The 9,483-nt window shown below is 40.3% G+C and overlaps 1 pseudogene; it reads right to left on the reverse strand.

Moving 5' to 3' along the window:
• The window catches only part of LOC115277438, a 14,104-nt pseudogene extending 5,338 nt beyond the window's left edge, over positions 1 to 8,766 (reverse strand).
• Positions 8,767 to 9,483: the final 717 nt, after the last annotated feature.

Consider the following 9,483-nt stretch of genomic DNA (forward strand, 5'->3'; position numbering starts at 1 on the left):
TGAGGGTGTCATGCTGAGTGAAGTAAGCCAGGCAGAGAAGGACAGAAACCATATGTTTGCACTCATAGGTCTAGCAGGAAAACAAGAGAGACCTAATGGAGAACCAGGGGGAGCGGAGGAGGGAGAGAGAGTTGGGGAGAGAGAGGGATGCAAAACTTGAGAGACTATTGAATGCTGAGAATGAACTGAGGGTTGAAGGAGAAGGGGGAGGGGGGGGAAAGAGGTGGTGGTGATGGTGGAGGGCACTTAAGGGGAAGAGCACTGGGTGTTGTATGGAAAACAATTTGACAATAAAATATTATGGAAAAAAAATAAAAATAAAAACAACAATAAAAAAAAAGAAATGAAGGTACTCATTTAAAATGATAAATATAGGGGTTCCTGGCTGGCTCAGTCAGTAGAACTTTTGACTCTAGATTTCAGAGTTGTGAATTCAAGCCCCATGTTGGGTGTGGATCCAACTTAAAAAAACTAAAATAAATAAGTAAATAATAAAAAATTAAATTACAAATGTAACCAAGAGAGGAACTCAAAATAAAAACACAAATTGGAAGCAGCCTAAGTGTCCACCAACTGATGAATGGATAGAGAAGATGTGGTGTAGGGGCACCTGGGTGGCTCACTTGGTTAAGTGTTTGACTTTGGCTCTGGTCATGATCTCACAGTTCATGGGTTCAACCTCCACATTGAGTTCTGAACTGACAGCTTGGATCCTGAAGTCTGCTTCAGATTCTGTGTCTCCCTCTCTCTCTCTCTCTCTCTTTCTGTTCCTCCCCTGCTTGTTCTCTCTCTCTCTCTCAAAAATAAATAAATAATAATTAAAAAAAAATTTTAAATGTGGTAAAGGGTCACCATTAAAAACAATGAAATCTTGCCATTTGTAACAACTTGGATGGAGCTAGAAAGCATAATACTAAATGAAATAAGTCAATCAGAGAAAGACAAATGCCATATGATTTCACACCTATGTGGAGTTTAAGAAACAAAAGAAACAAGCAAAGAGAAAAAGAGAGAGACAAACCCAGAACAGACTCTTTATTATAGGGAACAGACTGATTGTTATCAGAGGAGAGGGGGATGGCAGGACTGTGAAACAGGTGATGGGGGTTAAGGCGCTCACTTGAGATATGAGCACCGGCTGATGCATGGAATTGTCGAATCCCTATATTTTACACCTGAAACTAATATTATACTGTATGTTAACTAAGTAAAAAAAAAAAACAACACACACACACACACACACACAAATCTACTGGGAAAGAGACTGGGGAAGAGGTATAGCCAAGCTAAATCTTCATCTTTCATGGTAGGAAGTCAACAAATAATTTCAGAAAATATTACATCAAGAAATAGCAATGTTAATACAGTATTTAAAGAAATGAGGCAATCACCATAAGAATAAAAACAGAAGTGACTAGAATCATTAAAAATAATTTTTCCTCTTGGAGTGGGGACTGATGTTCATTATTAACCCTTCTCTACAATTCCACTTTTAAAGTTAGGAGATGTATTTTAATGATGAAACATTTTAAAATTTATGTTTTCAGAGGTGGCATACACAAGTTGGGACAGAGTCCTCCTACGGAGAGTTCCTTTGTGAAACTCTTTGCAGGAGTGTGGTCACCGAGAATGTGTGCCGAGCCCCAAGTCTCTCCTTTCTTGTAAGGTGGCTTTAAAAATGGCTTGATTGAGGGGTGCTTGGGTGGCTCAGTCGGTTAAGCCTCCGACTTCTGCTCAGGTCAGATCTCACGTCCGTGGTTTCGAGCCCCGCGTCAGGCTCTGTGCTGACAGCTGACAGAGCCTGGAGCCTGCTTCCGGTTCTGTGTCTCCTTCTCTCTCTGCCCCTCCCCTCTCATGCTCTGTCTCTCTCTGTATCAAAAATAAATAAAAACATTAAAAAAATAAAAATGGCTTGACTGAGACAGAGTTTCTGACAAAGGCCCTCTCCTGATGGGCAGATGGGCATACTCCTCTGGGCTGCTCTGTGGAGTTCACATGTGGCCAGCCTGAATGGGAGCCGGGTCAGAGGGATCTGTTGTCAGTCTTGCTGCCGTCACGTTTTGTAGAATTTCCTCTCTTGACCACCCCCGCTTTCTCATTCAGATGTGGGGCACACAGCCTTAATGGGCAACAGATGTTTGCACCAGGAGACTTGTCATTGGTCTCAGCTTTGACTGGGCAGCTGAATGCTTACATCATGGAAAGTCACAGTTTCAACAATCAACTGCCCCAGACGCTTGCGCTGTGCGTGCTCTGTATGAGGGGCAATGTAACCATGTCTATGTCTTTAAATGCAGCTGGCGTGTTTCTTCTCACCATGCTGTTATTTTTATGATTTACTCTGTGCCCTAAATTACTCGTCTCACAAGTTGATGTTGGGCTCTGTGTTCTCAACACCACGTAATTATAGTTGGAAATGGGGAAGGTTGAAGTGGTTTGGGAGAAGCATGGTGCAGGGCACTGGTTTTCAGATTGCTTTCAGTGGAGTCCTAGGGTGCTGCAGGGACATCTCCATGGAGGCGCTCAGGGAGCGGGAGGGAGTAGCCAGGACCCCAGAGTCCACCTCATTCCCACTTGAATCGAGTAGCTGATCCAATGCTGTCTGATGTTTTGGGAGGAAGAAGTTTCCAGAAATAACTCCCTGGAAATCATTGGTGCTGAACACTGGCCTAGCACTCAGAAGGTCTGGGTTTGCATATTATTTTTCTCATCTACGTGATGGTTCTACAGCCATGATTTCTTCGATGGTTTCCTGACTTGTAAAATGGAGATAATGGTACCTTTCCCCCTAAGTCGTGAGATTAACTTTTTGAATCAAGATAGAATAGATAAATTCTAGATTATAAAAACACAAAGGCTTATTACCTAAAAGAGAGAAGAATATAGTCTAAGAAGAGTTCATTTAACTTGGTTAACTATTGATGGATGATTACACAGACATATTTTTTATAGATTGGCCAGGAAAGCTGTGGCCAATTATCATGAGGCAGTAGCTTTATTTTTTTCCTTTTGAACACTCTCCACCCTGCCTCCCATTTGCAATAAATTGCACACACAGAAGAAACCTGTAAGTAACCAATGTGGTAGCTGCTATTTTGCAGTAATTAATTTCTCTAGAGATAGTGATAATCATCCTCAAATCCACAAACTGTGTGTGTGCTCCCAGCTCCCAAAGGCCCAATGTATTTTAAATGCAGCCTTTCAGGTCCTACAACGTGGAGGAAACAGAATGCGGCAAGATCGTAAAATTATACAACTCGGATGTGCAAAAACAATTCCAAGTTTGTTTTCCCTTTGATTGCTCACTGGCGAAATGACTTCCCTCTCCCATTCTGCTCTCTTCACTTCTCAGGTATCAAGAGGAAAGTTTGATTTTATTCCTTTACAATATTTCCATTTCTTCCCAATTATGCAGGTTTGTTTCAGTGTAAACAATTGGTCCATTCAAAGTTCAGCTTCCCATTAGGGCTGATATAAATCTTTATCTGATTGAGTAAATGTCTTCAGATAAAATACTCTCTCTCTCTCTCTTTTTAAAGTTTATTTATTTATTTAGAGAGGGGAGAAGGGCAGAGAGAAAGGAAGAGAGAACCTGAAGCAGGCTCCAGGCTGACCAAACCCACGAGCAACGTGAGATCATGACCTGAGCAGAAATCTGGAATCCCATGCCTAACCAACCCAGCCACTCAGGCGCCCCTAGAATACTCTTATCTCTTAAATGTAGTCTCATCCACATTCTCTTCTTCTGAGGAAACCGGCAGGACTTACATATTTCCTTGATGTCTTCCAGATAAAAGGTGCTTGGATGGTACAGCCTCCAGCCAGGCCTCCTATGACCTCAGAGGCAATGTCACATGCATGTTTGGTGAAGTCGGCTGGCAGTCAAGTACCCAGGGGCTCTCTCTCTTACAGTCAGACATCCTCTGCACCTATACATAAGCCCCTGCCCAGTGGGCCCTCCCAAGCCTGCCTGGTTGGAACCTGCCTACGGAAGGGTCTGGCCCTGGGGATACTTCATGAGAAGCAACAGCAGCCTGGGAACCCATTCTCCATCCTCCTCTGTCCCAACCACAGTGTGTGACCTTGGCTTAGCCCAGAAAGAGAAAATCGGAACACACGTAACCATGTGCTTGTGATACATCCTGCTCCTCTCTTCTCTGCCATGACCCTAGGAAGAAGAGGCTTTGCCCCTCCTCTTCCTGACAGAACATTCCCCTTCATCATATCCTCTTTCTTCCGGAGGTGGCGCTCACCCTTGCCCCAGGGGGGAAAGGATTCAGGAAACAGAAACCAGCTTATCGTAAGGAAATGCAGGCCAAGAATCGTTCAAAAACATTTTATCTGTTACAAGGAGGAAAGAAGTCTTTAGGACAGCAAGGATTTGCCTCTGCAGCGAAAGGCCAGGACCTGGTGGAAGAGACCGCCCTTCACAGAGGGAGTTGGGCGCTCAGGTCGCTGCCCTTGGGTGGGGCTCACCCTGTCCTTGTCTGCAGAGGTAGAAGGAGCCTGGGTCAGGAAGGACCCCAGTGTTCAAGGTCTGCATCTGCAGTACCAGCCCCAGGGTGTGGCTCACTAGATTCGCAGAGAATGTTTTAGTCAATGGAGTGGATGAATTCTGGCCTTTGCCTCCAACTCACTTTTTGGCATTGTCGAGATTTTTTGGGTGAGTATCTGTTTTTCCATCTGTAAAGTCAAGCTGAAAATAAAGAAAACCTACCTCACAAGGTTTCTTCCAGTCTGAAAAAGAGATGGCATTGAATGTCACTTGGTGAACTCAGAAGTATAGGGATAAAAGATTCTTAATTCTTCAATACCCCCAGATAGTGAGAAGGTAGTGACTAAAAGGAAATGTTTATTTTCTCTTTGGCATTTTTGAATAGAGTAGAAAGAAAAAGAGTTTTTTTTCATTGAATCAATATAACTATTTTCATGTTGATAGAGAAAAATGTGGGCATGCCTGGTTGGCTGAGTTAGTTTCTAGGGCTTGTGACCCTTGGTAGTTGGGTGTAGAAAGTACTTAAAAATAAAAGTCTTAAAAAAAGAGATAGTGAGAAAGAGTATAATGTAGCAAGTGAACATTTTTATTCTTTGCAACCTGGGTCTTAATGCAATCGGGTTTGCTAATGATTGCCCCAAACTCATCTTGTTTGCCACTCATTCTAGCAAAGAGATTAGTTTAGGATCATTTGCATAAAATTCGGCACCCAAATTTGAATTGAATTATTTTAAGTAAGCTCCCTGCCCAGCATGGAACCCAGCATGGGGCTTGAACTCACAACCCTGAGATCAAGACCTGAGCTGAGATCGACAGTCAGATGCTGCCACCAGCAGCCCCTTTTGAATTGAGATTTGATTGGAATTTTGTTAAATCTGACATTTTATATACTGAGCCTTCTCATTCAGGAAGATGGTAGTTTCACTCAGTTAATCAGGTTATTATTTTCCTCAGAGTATCTTTTGGAGTTTTCTTCATGGAGTCTAGTATGTGTTATATAAAGAATTTTATAAGGTTTTTTTTCATATTATAAAAAGAGACTTTTCTCTCCATCATATTTTAGCTGTTCATAGGTGATATACAAGAAAGTTACTGTCCTACTAAAAATTTGTCCTTTATAGATGCCATAATAAAAAAATAATAAGTTATAAAATTATAATAGTATTGGACAGTTGCCAAATGGCGGGCAGTATACTGTGTGTTTACATGTATTTTCCTGTTGAATCTTCACAGTAACTCTATAGTTATTTATCATTGTTATCATAATTTACAAATGAAAAAAACTGAAGTTCAGTGAGATGAAGTAACATGCCCAAGGTCACACACAGTTCATTACTGAGCACTTATTAATTCCCTTAGACTTTCTAGATACATAATCATATCATTTATACAAAATGAGAATTTGTCTACTCCTTTCTGAGGGTTATGCCTCCTATTTTTGTTTCATGCTGAACTGAATTGGTCATAATTATATAGTAAAATGTTAAACAGTTGTCATCTCTTAAATGTTTCTGAACCTTCATACCTTCGGTGGACATGAGCGTATGATGCTTAGTCAGCTGCGGTAGTGATAATAATCCCTCACGTTTACTGTGCACCTAAACAGTCTGGGTCTAGAACTGATGTTCTCAGCCACACTACTAATTCAGGAACTACGCTCTCCTGTTCTAGCACATCCCATGCCACTCTCGTATGATGCTTATGCTTCGAACCTTTTCCTCTACCACCTCCCCTAAGTTTCCTGGCTTCATAGTTAAGCTTCATCTCCAAGTCTAGGCCCAGTTGGACTCGTGATCCTGTTTGCCCTGGATCTTATTTGGTTGTTCCTGTGACACTGCTTGTAATGGTCTCTTGGCTCTACAAAGAAATTAAATAAAGATGTGGCCCATCTCTGTGTCTTCTTTAGGTCTCAGGACCCATCCTATTTAAGTCCACTATTCCTTTTACCAACATACACCATTGAAGTCTCTTCCAACTTCCCTTTAAAATATCTTTGAGGGGTGCCTGGGTGGCTCAGTTGGTTAAGCGTCTGGCTTCAGCTCAGGTCACATCTCACGGTTTGTGGGTTCGAGCCCCACGTCAGGCTCTGTGCTGACAGCTAGCTCAGAGCCTGGAGCCTGCTTCAGACTCTGTGTCTCCCTCTCTGTCTGCCCCTCCCCTGCTCGCGCTGTCTCTGTCTCTCCAAAATAAATAAAAACCATAATAAAATAAAATGAAATAAAATATCTTTTAGGGGTGCCTGGGTGGCTCAGTCAGTTAAGCGTCTGGCTTAGACTCAGGTCATGATCTCACAGTTCGTGAGTTCAAGGCCCACATCAGGCTCTGTGCTGACATCTCAGAGCCTGGAGCCTGTCTTCAGATTCTGTGTTTTCCTCTCTCTCTGACCCTCCCCTGCTCACGCTGTCTCTCTGTCTCTCAAAAATAAATAAAAAACATTAAAAAAATATCTTTGAAAACAACAACAAAAAAAGAGGAATTGTTAATTAAAAACTTACCATATCTAATGTCAGAAAGGCCAAAGAGAAGTGATACTCTTCTAACTACACTTCCACATTCTTTCTAAAGGGCAATTTAACACTTCATGTAAAAAAAAAAAACTCATAGGGGCACCTGGGTGGCTCAGTCGGGTAAGTGTCTGACTTCGGCTCAGGTCATGATCTCACGACTTGTGGGTTCAAGCCCCATGTCAGGCTTTGTGCTGACAGCTCAGAGCCTGGAGCTTGCTTCAAATTCTGTGTCTCCCCCTCTCTCTGCCCCTCCCCCACTCTCACTTTGTCTCTCTCTCAAAAATGAATAAATATTGAAAAACAATATTTTAAATCATAGAATTTTGCATATTCCTTGACCAAAAAATCTCACATGTTGGAATTTACCCCATGGATGAACTCAAGTATATTTCTACAAAAGTCTTTATTTCAGTATTATTTATGATGGCTAAAAATTTGCAGAATCTACATGTCCAGTAATGAATAGTTTGTTAAATAAATTATACTACATTCAGAGGAATATTTCATAACATGGAGAAGTTCATGTACATTGTTAGGTACAAAAAGTATATCACAATTCAACATATGGAGTAAAATCCCACATTTTTTGTATATAGATATATTCACTTCTCTATAACTATGTGACTATAAATATCTATTGTCTATATATTTATATATAACTTTAGAAATTACCACAGGAAATAGAAATGTATACCCCCAAATATTCAATTTTGTAAGAACTGTGTCTGTGTAATTATGAAGAAGTAGAAATGTGTATTTCTTCTTTTTGCTCACTGGTTTCTTTTTATTTATATTTTAATTTTCAGTATTTTTTTTACTGGTTTCTGAATTTTCTCAAATTGATATACATTACATTTGGAATAGGAGAAAAACGTTAATCTTAAAAGCCATTTGTTAATTAGGTTATAAGCAAAGAGACACAAACTATAGGGCTCAAATAAGATAGAAGGATTTTTAAATCCCTCCAAACTGTCTCAAAGTGAATGGGCCAGTGTTAGGATGGAGCAGTATCCCACAGTTATTCAGGGAGACAGATTTCTCTCCCATCGTGCTGCTATTATCTGGGCTTATGTCCTTTCCATTTGGTAGAAACTGGCTAACCTCCACATCCCTGTTCTAGCCCACAGAGAGTCCAGGATAAGTAGATTTGTCTTTAAGGAGATGACTTGGAAGTTGCACACTTCATTTCCATTCACTATGGACCAGACCAGACCAGTCTGCAAGGCAGGCTGTGATCTATGTCTCCCAGCTACAGATACATGTTTCACTAAAATTGAGGGTGAAGAAATTATTGCTAAAACTCAGAAGGAATGAATAGTGTGAATCAATTAATAGACGCTTCCCTCAGATATTATAAAGTTCTAATAGTTGAAATACTGTAATACTGTGGTACAAGAATAAATAAAATAATGGAGTAGACCAGGTAAACCAGAAATGGGCTCAAATTCATATACGATTTAAGCATATAAAAAAGGTAGCTTTTCAAGTTAGGATGGTTGACAGAATGAATTCTTCCATCAGTGATGTTGAGAACTGGATAACCATTTGGAAAACAACAAAATTAGATTAAATAACAAAATGTATTCCAGATGTCTTAAATACTTAAAGTGCTGTAGGGAAATATTGATGACAATGGTGACCAGATTGTAACTTCTGCTTTAGTTGGTTCCCCATTCCACAGATCTCTGGGCCTTATTGAGCTTAATTATCTCTTCACTGACCTTTGGCAACCAGAACTGCCATATACCAGATGTAGAGCGCCATGGTTGTGTTAGATCAGAAGACTGCTTTCTGTTTTGTTTTTTTGTTCGTTTGTTTATATCCTTTCTATGATCCTTTTTTTCTCTATGTCGATCTTCTGTGTTGCTAAATACAATGCATAAAACTAGTAATCCACATAATGACTTTCAGTTTCCACCTGAGACTGAACAAGCATCTGATTGTATGTGCTGCATATAAAAAGTAGTCTCAACACTACTCAACAACAACAAACTTGATTAAAAAATGGGTGAATGACTTGAATAGACATTTCTCTAAAGATGATATGCCAATGGCCAAGAAGCATATGAAAAGATGGTTAATATCACAAATCATTAGAGAATGCAGGGGCACCTGGCTGGCTCATTTGGTAGAGCATGTGACTCTTAATCTGAGGGACCTGAGTTCAAGCCTTGCATTGGGCATAGAGCCTACCTAAAAAAGAAAAAAAAAAGAGAATGGAAATCAAAATCACACAGTGAGATACCACATCATATCATGTTCTACCCACTGATAATAGGATGGCTACTATTAAACATTAAAAAAAAGAGAAAATTAAAGTATTGGTAAGGATATGGAAAAACGGAACCTTTGTGCACTATTAGTGGGAATGCAGCTGCTATGGGAAACAATATGGCTGTTCCTCAAAAAATTAATAAAAATATAACTACCATATGATCGAGCAGTACCAGTTCTGAGAGACACATATGTTTTGACTCCATT

The sequence above is a fragment of the Suricata suricatta genome, chromosome 14, assembly GCF_006229205.1.
Source record: "Suricata suricatta isolate VVHF042 chromosome 14, meerkat_22Aug2017_6uvM2_HiC, whole genome shotgun sequence".
Classification (NCBI taxonomy): domain Eukaryota; kingdom Metazoa; phylum Chordata; class Mammalia; order Carnivora; family Herpestidae; genus Suricata; species Suricata suricatta.